The following is an 18,516-nucleotide window of genomic DNA, read 5'->3' as shown; positions in this document are numbered from 1 at the left end:
ATTGATTTATATGCCAGTTAATGAACCTGTTAGATACGAACTCAAAATAGGTATCATCTAATGAACTAGCTAGCCAATTAGAGAACCAGTCAACCAATGTACAAGGCAACGAACCCTCAAATGTTAATATTCAATGGGCCAACCGGTCAACCAAACAAAGTATGTGGCACTCAAACAAACTGACCGACCAACCAATCAATGGATCAATCTACCAATCAACCAATGTACACGCCAGCCAACCAGCGAATGTAACATCCAATGAACCAACCAAAATATCTACTAGTCAATGAACGAACCAATCAACCAACTAACCAATGCATAAGCACCGCGTAACCAGCCAACAAATATATTTAATGAACTAATCAGACAAACAATCAAAATATGTACCAGTGAACGAACTAAGCAACGAGCCGATCAACTAACCAATCAACCACCAACCTATATAACAACCAACCAATCAACCAACCAGCCAATCAACCAACCAACCAATCACCCATCCAGGCAATCAACCAACCAGCCAAACAGCCGATCAATCAACCAGCTAACCAACGAAACAAACGGACAATCAACCAAACAACTGTATCATCTAATGAACTAACCGACACGTGTAATAGTCAATGAACTAACCAGCCAATTGACTAACCAATGTACCAACCAACACAACTATGTGCGAATAAACCAGACAACCTACCAAAATATGTACCAGTCAATATACTAATCAAACATCCATGCCCCCAGCCAACCAATCAACCAGACAGTCAAATACATCGACCAATTACTAAACTAATTCATCATCAAAAATATCTACCAACCAACCAACTAGCCGTCCCAGATATCGCTAAAGCAACACATTAAGCAGTTAACCATACGACCAATCAACTATCAAACCAAACAATCAGGCAACAAATGAAGTAAAGAAGACTTCGAAGATAATCGATAAGATCAGTTGTGAAAAGTTTAACAAGGTTAACAACTCTTTCGTCTTCAATTCTCTGTTGAAAATTAAGGGATCAAAATATCAGATAGCACTTCGTAAAATAGCTATAAGTTTGGTTGCAGTAAAGTAGTCAAACATTGATATTCTTGGAACTATTATTTTGACTAATTTTTGGTGATACAGACCATGACCAATCCCATAGGCAGTAACCAACCAATAAGCCGATATACCGACCAATCTGTAAGCCAATCAATTAACCAATAAGCCGATATATCGATCAACCAGTAAACTAATCAATTAGACAACAAGCCGATAAATCGATCAATCAGTAAGTCAATCGAGTGTCAATCGACCAATAAGTGAACGAACCAATTAACCAACAAGCCGGTGAACCGATCGATTAGTAAAACAAACAATTAAACAAGCCAATAAATGAATAATCAGTAAACCAATCAGCTAACCAACAAGTCAACAAATCGATAATTTTGTAAATCAATCAATTAAACAACCGTACAAGAATTCTTAGAACAGAAAAAAAAACCTACCGATTTATCTCTCGACTAATTATCAATCAATCGCATTAAGGTTTTACCAGAAAATAAAATGTTTTTAAAATACTTAAGGATTTTTGGAGTATGTCTACCACGTGTTGCATTGTTAATGTTTTTTTACCATGGTCTCGAGCCAATCCAATCTTTGTGAGTTAAGTCAGGTAGACGGAAACTGTTCGGAAGTCCGTCGGATGGATTATACCAGTAATTTAGAAGTCAATCTTGTCTCCCTTGTTGTTAAGAGTACACGTGTCAGAGGAATACTCCCCACATCCACTTTATTTCGGTAAGTAGATAGCTCAGTCGGTCAAACAAGTACTGCCACGTCGCAAACCGCTAGGAATCTATGAGCGTGCGCGTATGTGTATATGTACGTGTATGTGTATATTTGTGAGTGTGTGCATGCATGTATGTGTATGTGTGTGTGTGTGTGCTATTAAAGGTACGGCATATAATCAATGAGTTAGAAATCCAGCAATTCTATTGCACTCCAAAATACATGACGATGGTAGGATTGAGAAATGGTGTTATTATGCGGATAACTTAATGTTACAGGTGTTTATGCTATAATGGTCATAGAGTAAGGATAAATAGTGTCTTGAAGGAACAGCTAATTTTTAAAAAAATAACACAAAATTGATTTTACAATATCATGATGTAATTGTCACTGAAGCACGAGTAAATATGTTCTAGGTAAATCACTTCACGTTATATTCTGTCCTATACTATTTATATATGTACATATACACATACATACAAACATACACATACATACTTTTTACCCTTTTACTTGTTTCAGTCATTTGACTGTGGCCATGCTTGAGCACCGCCTTTAGTCGAGGAAATCGACCCCAGGACTTATTCTTTGTAAGCCTAGTACTTATTCTATCGGTCTCTTTTGCCGAACCGCTAAGTTACGGGGACGTTAACACACCAGCATCGGTTGTCAAGCGATGTTGAGGAGAGAGACACAGACACACAAACGTATACACACACACATGCATATATATATATATATATATATATATATATATATATATATATATATATAATATATATATATATATATATATATATATATATATATATATATACATATATACGACTGGTTTCTTTCAGTTTCCGTCACAAGGGTTTGGTCGGCTCAAGGCTATAGTAGAAGACACATGCCCAAGGTGCCACGTAGTGGGACTGAACCCGGAACCCTGTGGTTGGTAAGCAAGCTACTTACCACACAACCACTCCTGCGCCTATGTATTTTTGCTGGCACAAGAGGTTTAAGGACGGTAGAGAGGAAATTATGAGAGGTGTAGGAGAAAGAGAGAGAGAGAAAGAGAGAGAGAGAGAGAGAGAGAGAGAGAGAGAGAGAGAGAGAGAGAGAGAGAGAGAGAAATGTCAGAATATCAGAACTGGTTGAAAAAATTCGCAATTTTCTGAATGAAGATTGTCATATGCCTATAAAGAACAATTAGCATACAGCCTGGAGTCGGTGTGGTAACAGTACACAGAATTACTCCTGAAGATTTGAACATGTGCAAAAATCTATGCAAAGTTTGTTTACTAGGTCCTAAATGACGAGTATCTGTGTAACCAACTATTTGACAGAGTAAGGCATCAAAACTGTCCCTCAATCTTCCTACAGCCCAGACCTTGCTCCCTGTGACTTTTAATTGTCCCCCAGGCTGAAGGAGAACCTCAGAGGCAGTTGTTTTGAAGATGAAAGAGGTTGTGACAAGGGTCCTGGACATCTTCACTTTGGAAGGCTTCGACGGAGCTGTCACGGAGTGACTGGAGCGCTATAAGAAGAGTATTGAAATCAGAGGATTTTATTCCGAAGGAGATTAAAGTAATCTACTTTTCCCCTGAAAAAAATCTGAAAATTTCTGGAATGCACTTTGTATGCATGTATGTGTATATATGAGTGTATGTGTGCTTTGGTGTGTGTGTTCCTGCTTCCTTGTCTTGACTTAGCACGCTTATTGTAAACGGATGTCAGCCTCATACAAATGTTGCTGTTGTTCATTGGTGAAATTATCACTGGCCATTGTGCCGTTCGTGTTTGAAAGACCAAGTTAAATATTTTCTACTTGGAAACAGGTGAGTGTTGGGGGCAGGATGCGCATCCAGCCGTGGAGATTCTGATCCAATGAATTTTATCTGACCTGCGAGACCTCATGCTGTTGTTGTTGTTGTTATAATTATCTTATCATCTAGGAATGTTGCCACCGCTTTTCATTTTTGATACATTTGTCTAAGCATATTAACTTCGTATGCTTGTGTTAAAACGCAGTGTTTGACGCTCACATTCCATGTCTTTACACAATTTTTGAAAGAGATGATTGTTTCTTCAGGATACAACTTTAATAAAGTTGACCAGTTTAATATTCACGACATATAATTCATCAGGAAGAGTTCTGGGTGCAAGTGCTTCACCATGAAGAATGAAGAGTGTATTTTCGACTGTACAGACCTCTACAAACGAGTCACATGCAAACTAATTTTCCTGAAAAAGAATTGTAGCTGCCTGAAAAATTTGCAAAACGGTCTACGGAATTACAAAATTGTCTTTCAGCTTTATGATTATTGTCTAGTGAAGGCACGTGGCTTAGTGGTTAGGGGTATTCAGCTCACACTCGTAAGGTCGTCGGTTTGATACCTGGTGGCACTTTGTGTCCATGAGCACTTTATTTCTCGTTGATCCAGTCCACTCAGCTGGCAAAATTTCCTATATTTCCAAGGGCCAGCCTGGTCACATTCTGTGTCACACTGAATCTGTCCGAGACTATGTTAAATGTAGGCGTGTCTGTGGATCGCTGAGCCACTTGCACGTTAATTTTACGAGTAGGCTGTTCCGTTGGTCGAATCAGCTGGAACCCTAGTCGTCGTAACAGACGGTGTACCAGTTGGACAATTGCCTGAAACGAACAAAGATTATTAGCTTCGAGCTCTGGGCGATATCAATGGTTTCATACAGTTGAATGGCAAACACAGGAGCAGCTCTTACTTGATCAAGAACTTCCTTTTCGATGTCGAGAAACAATTCGACAATCCTGTCCTGGGCCGTGTTGTTTGACAGAGTAATGTGCGAAAGTGTATTTGCACAATCCTAACCAAAAACTAGTTCCGATGCTGGCAATAAACTCGGCTAGATGAGAGTTACTCCTGTATCATGACTTTCATTAGGGCTCCTTGCAATCAACAAGATCAGTTCATAATATGCTTCGACAAAGGCAGTGAGCGGGTAAAATCGCCAGAGTGCTGGGAAAATGCTTTGCTGTATTTTTTCCGGCTCTTTACATTCTGAGTTCAGATCTAATTGAAGTCAACCTTGCCTTTCATCTCCAGTGGGTGGTAGAGGCAATGAAATAAAGCATTGACGTTGAGATTCGAAACCTAACCTCTAGTTAACCGGTCGGATACCACGAGCGAACCTCTATAGTTTCACGTGATCGGTCTCTTAAGCAACCAATCAGCGTGAAAATGTTGTTTTCTAGACTGTTCTTGTACCCTATAAAAAGCAGTTTTGGTGCCTGAAGTCTTTGCAGAGTGTTGAAAGGCGGTTGAGCGATATTTTCCTCTACTCTTGCCATCTAAGGGTTCCAGACATTTTTACAGAAGGCCAACGCAGACGGCCTAAGACAGGCAGCTAAGGACCTCTGTTGCCACGGAGATTTGCACCGTGTAATTCGTATATTTTGACCCGACTGCATATTACCACACAGATAGCGTTCTGTAATTTCAGAGCGATTGTCTCTCTCCCACAACGTAATTATTAATATTGTTAATTGTAAATGGCCAACAACAAATACTCTTGTGTCTGTTAAATAAATATTTCATGATAAATAAATATTTCAGTTAAATGTTCGTAGGTTTTGCTTTTGTTATTATTCACGCAGCCAACGAAATATAATTTCGTTTTACCAACCCCAAACAACAAATGTAACGTTATCAATCAAGTGGTGGAATCGCTGTACTGACTAGCTTCCTTCCCGCAATATTTCAGACTTTGTGCTTGTACATAAAACAATACTGCAACAAGTTTTGATGAAATAATCAACTTCTGTCCATCTCAGTAACGTCTAAATGAAGGAACTTTCGATTAAAAGAGTTCATTAGTTTTACCAGTTAAAGCAGGATGTCAGCTGACGTTCTGGGTGAATGGAGCCGCATTACATCATTGCTCAGAGTCTTATGAATTATTACGCATCGGAGTGCTTCTACATCAGGTTTCTAGTGCAACACAGATGCAAACCGAATATAATTTTCAAGATAATTTCTTTCATTTGCACTTGTTTAGATTAATTTTTTATAAAATTGGTACTGAAAACCTAGGGAAATGGTTATGGGTGAACATATAGAATAAATAAAATTTTGAAACGCATACCACAAAAGATTGGGATGTGCTTGCTTATATAACCATCCAGAAGGATAGATATATCATTGAGAACAATAGATTTAGTTGGTGGTCTTCTTATCTTTATTCTAGCTTTTGGTGAAGTAGAAGAGGTTAGAAAGGGTCAAGAAGTGAAAGTATTATTTCGGCCTAGCTTTATATATATATATATATATATATATATATTATATATATATATATATATTATATATATATATATATAATATATATATATATATGTAGTGAATCTTGCATGCATGAAGTGGATTCGATCCACCATGGCCAAATTTAAACTAGCAGAACTGTTCCCATGGTGGAACAATGGTTTTCCTCTGACAGCAGTTTTACATTTTCCAGATGCCTTTAGCTAGGCCGAAATAATGTTTTCACCACTTGACCCTTTCTAACCTTTTCTGCTTCACCAAAAGCTGGAATAAAGATAGGAAGACCACCAACTAAATCTATTGTTCTCAATGATATATCTATCCTTCTGGATACCTCTTTTGTGTTTAAATGTTCATGCATTTATATGATATATATATATATATATATTTTCTCCACGATAGTTCCGGACCCCAGTTATGAATTCATTTGCATATAACCAATCAGAGCTCAACTACCAAACTAATTTATGAGCGTATAAGTGATAAGGTCACTTGGATAAGGAATGACCATGCTTCTTTTCTCTTTTAAGAATGCTTGTCGTTCTTGTTCCTGTTTCAACCTTGGCTGCCCCTGCGTAGTTATTTGTGTTGTTGTTTATTTTGTAAAGTAGTAAGGGGAGAGGGTTGCTAGCACATCACTCTCTGCCCACATGTTTCCCATCCACATCTTTACCATATGAAGCCCTAACAAAATCCGATAATAGGCATAGATGCAAACCTATCTTATTGCTAGTCTCCTTCTAAAATCAGGCATAACCTGACGATCGGTTGATTTACAACACCGTTCTTCGTCTTCAGTTTACTTGGTAGTGTGTTTGTTAGCTTGACAGCAAGGTCAAGGTGAGCTCTGATTGGCTGTATGCAAATGAGTTCGTTACTGGGGTCCGGAACTCTCGTGGGAAAAAATCCGCGTACGAGAATCGAAAGTACGATCTACATATGTACGTATATGAATGTGAGTATGAATACATGGATCTTTTCGGTTTGACCGGCAGTTTTTTTTAATAATTTCCACGTAACTAAACACTTTTAAACTTCGTATACTGGTAGAATGTGTTTATAAAACATCTTTTTGTCTTGGCTTTATTGAGAAAACTCTATGGTTTGTAAGGTATTTGTTGTTATTTTTCTTCAATTTCTGCAATTTCAACCAATCTATGACGTCTATTGAGGTGAAAACATTATGTGCCGTATGCATATGTCCCTCGTTTAAGAAACAGATTGGGTTTATTTACATTTGTGAAGAAAAAAAAGATACCCTTCCCCCCACACCTAACCCTAACCCTGACTAACCTTAACTAACCCTAACCCTAAAACAGATTGAAATGTAATAGATCGATACTAGGGTCATAATTATGGGTGACAATTTCATATGACACCGCTAGAAAAAACTGCCGTTCAAACCGAAAAGATCCGAATACACATATATATATATGTATATATATACACACACGCACGCGCAATACACACATCTATAAGCGCAGGTATGGGTGTGTATAAAGGTTTTCTTCCCAACCACATGGTACCGGGTTCAGTCCCATACGTGATACCTGGGACAAGTGCCTTCCACTATAATCTCAGTCCAACCAAAGCCTTGTAAACGGATTTGTTAGACGGAAACTGAAAGAAGCTCGTCATGTGTGTGTGTGTGTGTGTGTGTGTGTGTGTGTGTGTGTGTGTGTGTGTGTGTGCGTATGTGTCATTTGTCCCCCATCACCGCTTGACAACCAGTGTTGGTATGTTTACATCCCCGTAACCTAGCTGTTCGGCAAAAGTGATCCGACAGAATAAGTGCCAGTCTTTAGAAAAAAATGTACTGAGGTCGATTTATTTGATTAAAATTCTTCGAGGCGGTGCCCCAGCATGGCCGCAGTCTAATGACTGAAACAACAGAAAGAAAAAAATATATGTATATGTATATAAATATTATGTCATTGAAATTAGTGTTTCCATATATAAGCTCAGAAAGTGGGGTGCAAGCGCACCCACTAAAATTTCCGTGGGGCAATGAAAACGCTTTGAACATCCTCCTAAAAAACGAACGAGCGTATAAACATTTTTGGATTGATTTGATACATTAATTTTTCATTATTGGATTTATCTGATTTGATTAATGTACAAATATGGCTGTGTGGTAAGTAGCTTGCTAACCAACCGCATGGTTCCGGGTTCAGTCCCACTGCGTGGCATCTTGGGCAGCAAGTGTCTTCTACTATAGCCCCGGGCCGACCAATGCTTTGTGAGTGGATTTGGTAGACGGAAACTGAAAGAAACCTGTCGTAGATATGTATATATATATATATATTATATATATATATATATATATATATATATGCGTGTGTTTGTGTGTCTGTGTGTGTTTATGTGTCTGTGTTTGTCCCCCTAGCATTGCTTGACAACCGATGCTGGTATGTTTACGTCCCCGTCACTTAGCGGTTCGGCAAAAGAGACCGACAGAATAAGTACTAGGCTTACAAAGAATAAGTCCTGGGATCGATTTACTTGATTAAAAGGCGGTGCTCCAGCATGGCCGCAGTCAAACGACTGAAACAAGTAAAAGAGTAAAAGAGTAAGAGATTCCTGTGTTTGTTTTGATATTAAGACAGAAAAAAAATCAGCCTCGTTAATAAAAATTTTGAACCTGGGTTTGTACCTTCTAAGAAAATTTCGTTCTCTCACCTCTGCTTCCATATTTAATGTGGCAAATTCTATAACTATAATTAATAGATAAACTCTAGAAAAAACTGCCGTTCAAACCGAAAAGATCCCGAGGGACATACTCATACGGCACAGAATGTTTTTTTTACCTCAATAGAAGTCATTGATTGGTTGAAATTGCAGAAATTGAAGAAAAAAAACAACAAATATCTTACAAACTATAGAATTTTCTCAATAAAGCCAAGAGAAAAAGATGTTTTATAAACACATTCTATCAGTATACGAAGTTTAAAATTTTTAGTTACCTGGAAATTATGTTAAAAACTGCCGTTCAAACCGAAAAGATCCTGTCCCTCGTTTAAGAAACAAATTGGGTTTATTTACATTTGTGAAGAAAAAAATATACCCTTCCCCCCCACCCCTAACCCTAACTAACCCTAATCCTAAAACAGATTGAAATGCAATAGATCGATACTAGGGTCATAATTATGGGTGACAATTTCATATGACACCACTAGAAAAAACTGCCGTTCAAACCGAAAAGATCCTTAATTGTCCCCTATCAAACTTACTCACACAAACTTTTATTTCTAACTGGAGATAAAATGCGTCTACTATCAACTCATTTAAAGCATATTGAAAGCGGTGGAGGGAACATAGACACACTTTCCTCTTTAGAAATTCGAACATTAATTTCGAATTCACTATTCACTAGCGATATAAATATGAATGCATTCAGCACCAAAAGCCAGTATAGAGTTTCTCTCATGGTATCTACCACAGTATAGTCTGTTCTAACAAGAACATTCACGTTCCAGTGAGGATAAATACTAACTTTATGTGTCTGTGTGTAATTTACTTTTCCTATGTTGCATTCTCTGATATTACTGCCAGACTCATGATAGAACAGTAAATAAATACACACCGTTAAAGTTTCGTCCTCATCATATTTCAAAGAGAACGTCTTACCAATCAATGTTGTGCTTGAGAAAAAAAAATTACTTTTGAAACAAACAGTAAGAGACGCATCTAAATTTTTCTTTCTTTTTGTTATTTTTTCATACATATATATATAATTAGATTTAAACTTTATAATTTGCATAAAAGAAATATAGAACGCTAGTGATGAGGTAAGTAAGAAAAGAAGCATAATAAAACTGATGTTCAAAGTATATCGTATCAAATTTCTTCCTCAAGACTTGGCTCACAAACTGTCAAGAATAGAGAGTTTTATTGAGAGAAGGGCGAAGGCGGGGTGAGGTGGGATGAGAAGCGAAGGGAGTTCAGTTAAGCAAGGGAGTTAACTCTCAATGCTTCCTCTATTTCCACACAACCTAGGTGGCTGTTATCAGCTAATGTTGTGGCGATCCACTGGTATTTCTGTCTATAAAGATCGAAAAGTCGGTCGAATATTATTTTGACCAGGACCGACTTCTTTATTTTCCAAGCCTTTAATATTTTCATCCTAGGTAAGATAACTATTTTGCCTTGCTATAGCCTTTTTTTACTCTTAAAATAACGCTGCTTGAAGCTGGTTAATATTGTCTTACATTTCTTGCTGCCTCAGTATTACAGAGGTGTCCACCAGCTATTGGCATGGTGACCGCATTCAGCTACATACACAAACATCATAATGGCTTACTAATTCGTCTTCCTTTTAACTTCTATTTTTCAAATGTCCATTACATTATAGCTACATTATATTCATAACAGAAGTGGGGGAAGAAATATTGTTGATTAACAAAGATATCAGTGAACAATCTAAACGAGAAAGATCTAGCCTGTTTAATTTCTTGGTTAAAATTATAGAATTCACAACGTATCTTTCCTTTTCTTGATGTAATTTATATAGTTGAATAATTTATTGATTAATGATTAATTCAGAACTGTTAAAAAAATTATATATGTATATTTAAACTAAGTATAGACTTCGAGAAATAAGATACAGCGAAATAAGGGGAAAAAAAGTTCGCACTCTTTTTTTTTTCTATGTTCGTATTCTGTTTTAAGCATATGATTATGATGTTATGAAAATATAGAGGTATATATTTTCTGATCGGCCAAATTTCATCTATTTGTTATTAAAGCTAACATTTCTCGCTATACTTTCGATGATTAATCATGTAGATAACTGTTATTAAGCTCAGTTGTAATGCTTACTCATGCTTAGCTCATTAAAACACTACTTACGAATGCATCAATTTAGTGTCGTTCCGATGTCTTACCATTTTATCATGGATATTAAAATAGCCAATTATATCTGACCATCTTCTGTACATTATATTTGATATATAATTTTTTTAATTGTTTTTGAAAACGGCAAGATATTTGTTGAATTGCAATAAAAAAAAATGACACTCCCGATTCTCTCGTCGATGTAAAGGTAAGATGACCTGTTGGGTCAGAATATTGATTTCTTGCAAAGGCACAAGGCCTCGCCTTTATAGAAGGAGAATATAAATTGCAATGTTTTGATGTTCGTTCCCTTTTAGGAATATTTCTGATGTATTTCAAGTAAAATGAGAATTGAAAATGAGATTCGAACTGTTTATCGGGAGTCTATCGTTTATTCGACTTCAGGAATTTGTAATCCAGCTTAAAATTCATTTGAAAGATCATCGTCAAACGAGAACGTCGAAGTTTACATGGGTGTTGATAATCTCTGATAATATTTCTGACCCAACTGTTTTGATTCAGATGATGTATTTAATCATTCTAGGAGATAAGCTTATTAATAACGGACGGTAATTAATATTTATGTTTTAGCTGTCTTCAAATGTATAACATTTATTGCTTACTTGAAAATTATTCTGATAATAATATCTTATTAGTAAAGAAAAACAATATTTCGCGATGTATTTTTTGTATATAGATTTTTAAATGTACGAGAATATTCTTCAATATTTCTTTTCATTTTTACTAAACGTTTTGTTTGTTATTTTGGAAGGTTTTTGCATTTTTATTAAGGCAAAATAATTCATTTTGAATGGATATTTTTTAAAATTCAGGTTAAAAGATTTGTGCCACTTTTTCATCTAAAAATAAAAATTGTTTGTGTGTTCTGCGAGATATAAGGAATTACTGAAAATCGAAACTTGTAACGCGATTAGCTCACTAAATTTGTTATTAATATAAAGTAGTTGATTTTCTGAACTGGTATTTAGTGCCTTATTTTATGTTCTAAGTTCAAATCCAAGTCTACGTTACCTTTTCATCCTTCTTGGGTCCATAACATTAGTATAAATTATACTGTCACCATAGTTTGTGATCTTTTGTCAATTTAAAAAATCCCTACTAACATTTTAAGATGCTACCAAAGCATTGCATTTTTGAATTTTCTCGTTTCAAATTCTTCTCAATAATGTAAATTATAAGTCTCCTCTTCGGCTTTCCACAGCTTGTGGAAAATATGACTAATAAACATTATCATCCACCTCTACCAGTTGATTAAATCAACTGTTCAGGAAAGGGATAGATGCAAATTCAAAACTGGTTAACCAATTTTTTAAATGTTGCATATTGACTAATAATAAGGTTTGTAATACATTCTAGTGATCTTTCTTTGAAACCATATTCTTATCAGAGGTTTTTTGTTATTTTACAAAACTGTCATATACTCTAGCTGTAATCTGTTGATATTTACATACGAAACAGAAACTATTGTGGAATATTGGTTGTTATTTTTTTTTAAATGTTGTCTGCAGTCACTTCCTTCCTAAGCCATATATCTTGATGAAAAATGAACAAAAAATACATGTTCTCAATTTTGTACTACCATTGAACTGAAGCTTTTTTTTTTCTGTCCCTTGAATTGCTTAAGATTAGTCCATAAGTCAGACCAAATCCATAATCAATGACTCCTGTCACCATACACTTTTTATTTTTTCCAAACATAGGCAAGGCTGTCTGATTAAGAAGTTCACTTCCCAACTGTATGGTTCTTTTGGTTCAGTTCCACTATGGCATCTTGGGCAATCCATGTTGGTGGATTTGGTTGCTGGAAACTGAAATAAAAAAAAAATCGTGTGTGTATACATGGGGTAGGGTGCTTGTATGTGTATGGGTGAGTGTGCATGTTTGTATCCCTTTGCTATCATATGGTAGTTGTAAAGTGTGTGTATCACTGTCATACAAGTAGTGATCTTCATTTCTGGTCTTCTGTAAAATCATGTCCAACCAAGTGGAAGTATTGCATTGCTTGGAAACAGGTGAGGTTTGGTGATAGGAAGAGCATCCAGCTATAGAAAATTTACCTCACCCAGTTCTATCTGATCCATGCAAGCATACAAAAATGAGCATTAAAACAATGATGATGATCTCTCCTTCCTTTATAAAACAATATGGTGTGACTTGCAAGAGATTTGGGCTCTATTTGTTGCTTGTCAAACAACCAAATAGAGGCTCCTCTTTGGTTTGTCACTTTTGGCTGTTATCACCACAGCCAGAGAAGGAACAAATAGAGGTGACAGAAGACAGAGGGTGTGCTTGTCAGATAACTTCTCTGGTGCTGATGCTTGATGAAATGCACCCAATTCACAATATTCTAAAGTAGTTTTTTTCCCTTTGATAGGCAGGGCATCCAGCTGTTTAATAAAAATCATACCAAGATAAAAAAAAATAGCAGGAGCACAGCTGACATAAAACAGAAGAGGGATGCTGTAATCTTGTCTTGGTGATGATGACCTCTTGACTACAACAAAGATGTCTAGTTTCCATTGTTAGTGCGTGTCCTAGATAAGAAAGGACTGTGATAAGTAGCAGGACACTGTGACTGGTGCCAGCAAGGAAAAGCTGATGTAAGAGAATTATACCAATATTCTCAACAACTTTATCCCAAATCCTCTCAAATCATGCACTTCATTTTCTTTTTTTACTTCAGTAATCTACACCAAAATGTTTTTCTATAGAATTCCTTTAAGTAGTTTCTTTAACTCTGAAAAAAGCCCCTAACTTTCTCACTTAATGTATTATCATATTAAACATAGGCCCTATGTGTATGTTTTCAATGTTGCAACAGTTATTTGTTATCCTAGATATTGATTGCTCTGTGTTAATTTTGATTTGCTTACTATACTTGATCATTGATTATTCTGACTTTATGTTGTCATATCATCACCCTTCACTGAAGTCATCAACCTCAGTGATGTCAATAAGTACAGCTCTTCTTCACTCATTTATTTCATCCCACACATGCTGCTAGTGCAAAAATGAGGTCTTCCACAATTCTTAATTTTTTACACCATTTAATTTTGTCATCTCTTCACACACCCCTGACTGACATATAGATATTCCAGTTAGCCCTGATCCCTTTCTCATCTCCATTCATAGATTCAGGGAAAATGTTTCCATCTCTGCATCTATCATTTAGTGTGACCATTGTCCATCTCATTTACACGCTGCACAAATACTACACTATGACTACCACCCTTCCCTTATCTCATGGTACTTCAAGTCCACTAACTGTTCAGATCTCCACCAATTCTATGATAAACTATCTCTGACATCAGAGACAACTAAGTAGTTGACTGAAACCATCAATCATATTTCTCCACATCCCACGCAATTCCAAAATATAAATGATTCACACATACATATGCTGTGGCATTTTAGATGAAAAACATGACCTACAACACTTGGAGTGGATAGCTTTAATCTTCTACTGCAGATAATGTATTTGTCCTTGATATCATATCTTGCAAGCTCTTATGCTTCTCAAACTGCACTTGATTCTTTTGGTCACCTGCCAAAAGGATTTCTCCTGACATTTTGGGAATTCTCCTTTCTTCCATTTCTCAACCATATTCTGTAGGCATCATTCCATAGAAAAATCCTATACACTTGCTGTTTGCCTTATATCTATTTCCACACAGCACACTCTGGGTAAATTTCCTACAAAACTCTCTCTCTTCATTCCCCCAGGCTCCCCCACGTGTACATACACACCTAGCACTAACAAATCTTTGGAAACTTCAAATCAACAATGCCACCAACTGTAACAATGTTTTCCCCATTGCCTTCAAACAATGTGTTCCACAGCTGTTCCTTATCATTTCCAAACACTTTAAAGGGCTACATTATGTTCCTTTCCCAAAAAAGAGTGACCTCCTTTGATTCCACCAACTTTTGATCTATTGTTCCCTCTTCCTGGAGACAGTCACAAACAGTTACCTCTCTCATTGTCACCTCATCATTTTCTTTGCTTTCCATGCTGGCATGAATTGAGCAGATTGTTATGATCCAACTCACTTTTTCTTTGGAGTCACTACTCTCATAGGTGCATCAGAATACCACATATTGCTCATATGTTCCATTTGGATTTTTTTTTCTTACAGCTACACACATTTCCTAGCATCAATCACTTTACATAGTGTATTGGATGCATTTTATTGTGTCACTAACAGTTCACTGTACTGTTTCAAAGTAAATATAACCCAAAGGTTTGACAGGAAAGAGCAAATAGAGAGTAGTGAGTGTTAAACAGAGTGATGGAGGCACATGGCCTAGTGGTTAGAGCAGCGGACTCGCGGTCGAGGGATCACGGGTTCGAATCTCAGACCGGGTGATGTGTATGTTTATGAGCGAAACACCTAAGCTCCACGCATCTCCGGCAGAAGGTAATGGCGAAACTTCTGCTGACTCTTTCGCCACAACTTTCTCTCACTTTTTCTCCCTGCATCTTGCAGCTCACCTGCGATGGACTGGCGTGCCGTCCAGGTGGGGAACCTATACGCCAAGAAACCAGGAAACCGGCCCTTATGAGCCAGGCATGGCTCGAGAAGGAACAAACAACAAAAACAGGGTGATGGGATGTAAGGGGAAGGAGTAATGCGGTAGACAGTGATTAGTGCATGTTGGTCGGTGGTCAGGTGATTGAATATAAACACAGCATGAGCAGTGTGATGGGATAGCAGTAAAGAGGAGTAATAGATAGTGATAGAGATAAGCAATGGTATATGAAAGTGGTGGATGTCAATGTAAAATCACTTAGTTGTAGAGAGAGAGAGAGACAGTGTGTGATGGCTAAGAGAAGTAGACTTGTAAGAGGGATAGTAAAAAAGATGTGGAGTGATAGAACCTTAATATGCTGGCAGCATTTGGGAATAGGGAAGAGGGTAACAGAGAGGATAATGAATGGAGACTTGACAGGAATATAATGGGCAAAAGATCCACTGTAGATGTAACACCTCTGACACCTTGAATTCTGCTCCTTCTTTAAAAATCACTAGTTTAGCTTTAGTAAAACCATATCTCCTGCTGTGACCTGCTCTTCTGAGGCACTTGCTATTGAGCCCTCCTCATTTTTCAGAAATTTGGTGAAAACTGTAATTGTATTTTACATCAGAAAAGAATTCAACTATGACTGGCTTGTAAATCTCCAAGACAAACTCTGCATATGGGCATCATTTGTCTTTTGTCTCTTGAGCTGGAGGCTTCCTACCAGATCACACCATCATGGCATATACTAATGGGGCTCTATCTGACCCATGCTTTGTCAACTCTGATGTACTCTAAGGCTCAAGTCACTTATCTTTCCTACTGTCATCCATATTCAGCCCATATATTTGACCCTGTCCTTTCTCCTCAGACATCAGTCATCTGAAATACATTCTCTGTTCATGTTTTTCCTGATGTTCAAGAATATTAACTATTTTGTTCTTATAAGGACTCTTAGATGTAAAGGCCATATATTCACCCCTTTTCTTCAGAATAAACTGTTAAAAAAAACATAATTTGCCAAATTACTATTTTGATAAACTTGAGCAGTTATAAACATACTCTGTTCTCCAAAAACAGGGAAAACTTTGGAAAAGAAAATATTTTAGATTCTTTAAAACTTTGCTTGAAAGACGAAGCAAATTCAATTTAATTCACTAATTTCCACAAAATGAAATATGGGACACTTTTATAAGTTAGTGTCTTCCCCTCTCTTGCAGGTAAAGAAAGCTTTAGTTTAGTGATTAGCATAATAGTGCAACTTATTACCAGCTTCTTATAATGCATCAAATGAAATATTTAAGTAAATACTATTCATACCTCATCTCCTGTAGAACCAAGACAGTTGATTCGTTTAAGAAGACGGTGCTTCTTCTGTGGACTAATATGAAAAATGTTACAAAACAATGTAGCTCATCAATCCTAGATTGATTTAGCTCTTTTCCACAAACAGAAACACTGGTGGAATGTGTTAAATGCTATGTTTGTATTTTGTCTTCCTTTGTCCAGTTATTTTATGGATTGAAGTTTAGCATACAAAATGTTTCAGAATATTTAGTCAGGAAAATATGATGTTAATTAAATTCTAGTTCTTAACCAAAATCAAGATCTTAATGAACAGATTCTTGTACCAGACTTGGTTTTTCTGATATCAAGATCTTCATTCTCATTCTCTCTGGTCCCTTACATTTTTTTTTAATGTATTTGTATAATATTTTCTTACTGGCTGGCCATCAATGAAGTTTAAAACCCTTCCATTACTGTATTTATTTTGAGATGCTCTATGTTTCATTCAATTATTTTAGATATAACAATGAATTTAATAAAATAACTTAGTTATCATTAAGCTAGTGTTAGGAACATAAATTGCGACTAAGGTTTGGTGGTATATTTTAATGCAAAACTTATGCAAACAAGACATTTGTACTACAGAGCCAGAGCCAGTTTTGGCCGGGTTGGTAACGAAAGGGTTAAACATTCTAACCACTAACTTCAGACATCTTAATATCTGTCACTATCTGGGTTTAAACTCTTGAGACAGATGTCACTGCGAGTTTCCAATCTTTCTCAACACTACACATTCTTCTAGCCAACAGTAATCCTGTGTGATATTCTCTACACCTCTATATTACTTGCTTGCAATTATGGTAGCATTCACCCAGGGTGGGTTGAGCTGGCTCTGACCAACAAGTTCACCACATCCCTTATGAATGCTGACCACATCTGATGGTCGGCCCCAAAAATCTAGCTGTTGAATTTGACAAGTGCTCCACTGGCAGAGCAAACACATCAGATAGCATGAACGCCGTAGCCATAATTGTCATACACTGTTCAGATGTAGATTTCATGTTTGGAGTTTCAGTGGGAATGCAAGTTCACATGTCGTACCCAGTTACATGCACACACACTTTGGGATGGTGTGATCCATAGTGCTCATCTTGCCATAGATTATCAACTGTCTCAGAAGATTTGCTGACCAAGTCACCTCCGATTATTGGAGTGGATGTAGCCTTGGTTTGAAGTGAGTTCTAGAGACATGTTTTAACAAAAGTTAAGGGATGCCTTGTTTTCAGTGGCCTTCCAGCACACTGGACACCAACCTGGAATTACTGAGAGCCCATGCAATTGCTAGATAGTCATTGAATTTACACTAGGTTTGTCTGTCCTTTTGACAGATCTTGTTTTTAGTCCTGTGGACATAGCTAAGCAAGCCTAATAGGGATGCCATTTTAGTAATGGATGACCCAACCGTGCAACAGGTTGTACTGGATTCCATGTTACCAGTAGCACTCATGCGAAAACTAACAAGTGACCTGACACTATACTTCTATATCATTTTAATTCTTTCTTATTTTCATCTTCATCAAGTGACAATGATACAATATCATTTCAACTACAACTACTGTACACTCATGCATGGTTCATTGCTAGATTAATAGGAAAATTGTAAATTGACAAACCATCATCATCCTCTTTCAAAATCTACCTTCTATGTTGGCATTGGTTGGACAGTACATGTTGTACTGTCCAACCAATGACAGATTGGAGAGCTGCATCTTACTTGTACATTTTGTTTTTGGCTTAGATTATAATACTGAA

At 36.8% G+C, this 18,516-nt stretch overlaps 1 protein-coding gene across 4 annotated transcripts in view; it reads left to right on the top strand.

The window, feature by feature from the left end:
* Positions 1-9,949: 9,949 nt before the first annotated feature.
* The window catches only part of LOC115213925 (kinesin-like protein KIF3B), a 90,730-nt gene continuing 82,163 nt past the window's right edge, over positions 9,950-18,516 (top strand). For 2 of the 4 annotated variants that reach the window (XR_005000144.1, XM_029782919.2), the window contains exon 1: positions 9,953-10,172. The gene's annotated coding sequence lies outside the window, so the exon portion shown is untranslated. Of the gene's footprint in view, positions 10,173-11,157; positions 11,448-18,516 lie in introns of those variants that run through there. The other 2 variants (XM_036504941.1, XM_029782920.2) reach the window with 2 other exon arrangements.

This window comes from Octopus sinensis, linkage group LG7 (assembly GCF_006345805.1).
Source record: "Octopus sinensis linkage group LG7, ASM634580v1, whole genome shotgun sequence".
Taxonomy (NCBI): domain Eukaryota; kingdom Metazoa; phylum Mollusca; class Cephalopoda; order Octopoda; family Octopodidae; genus Octopus; species Octopus sinensis.
The sequence above is the reverse complement of the archived record's forward strand: the minus strand, read 5'-3'. Positions and strand labels throughout refer to the sequence as shown.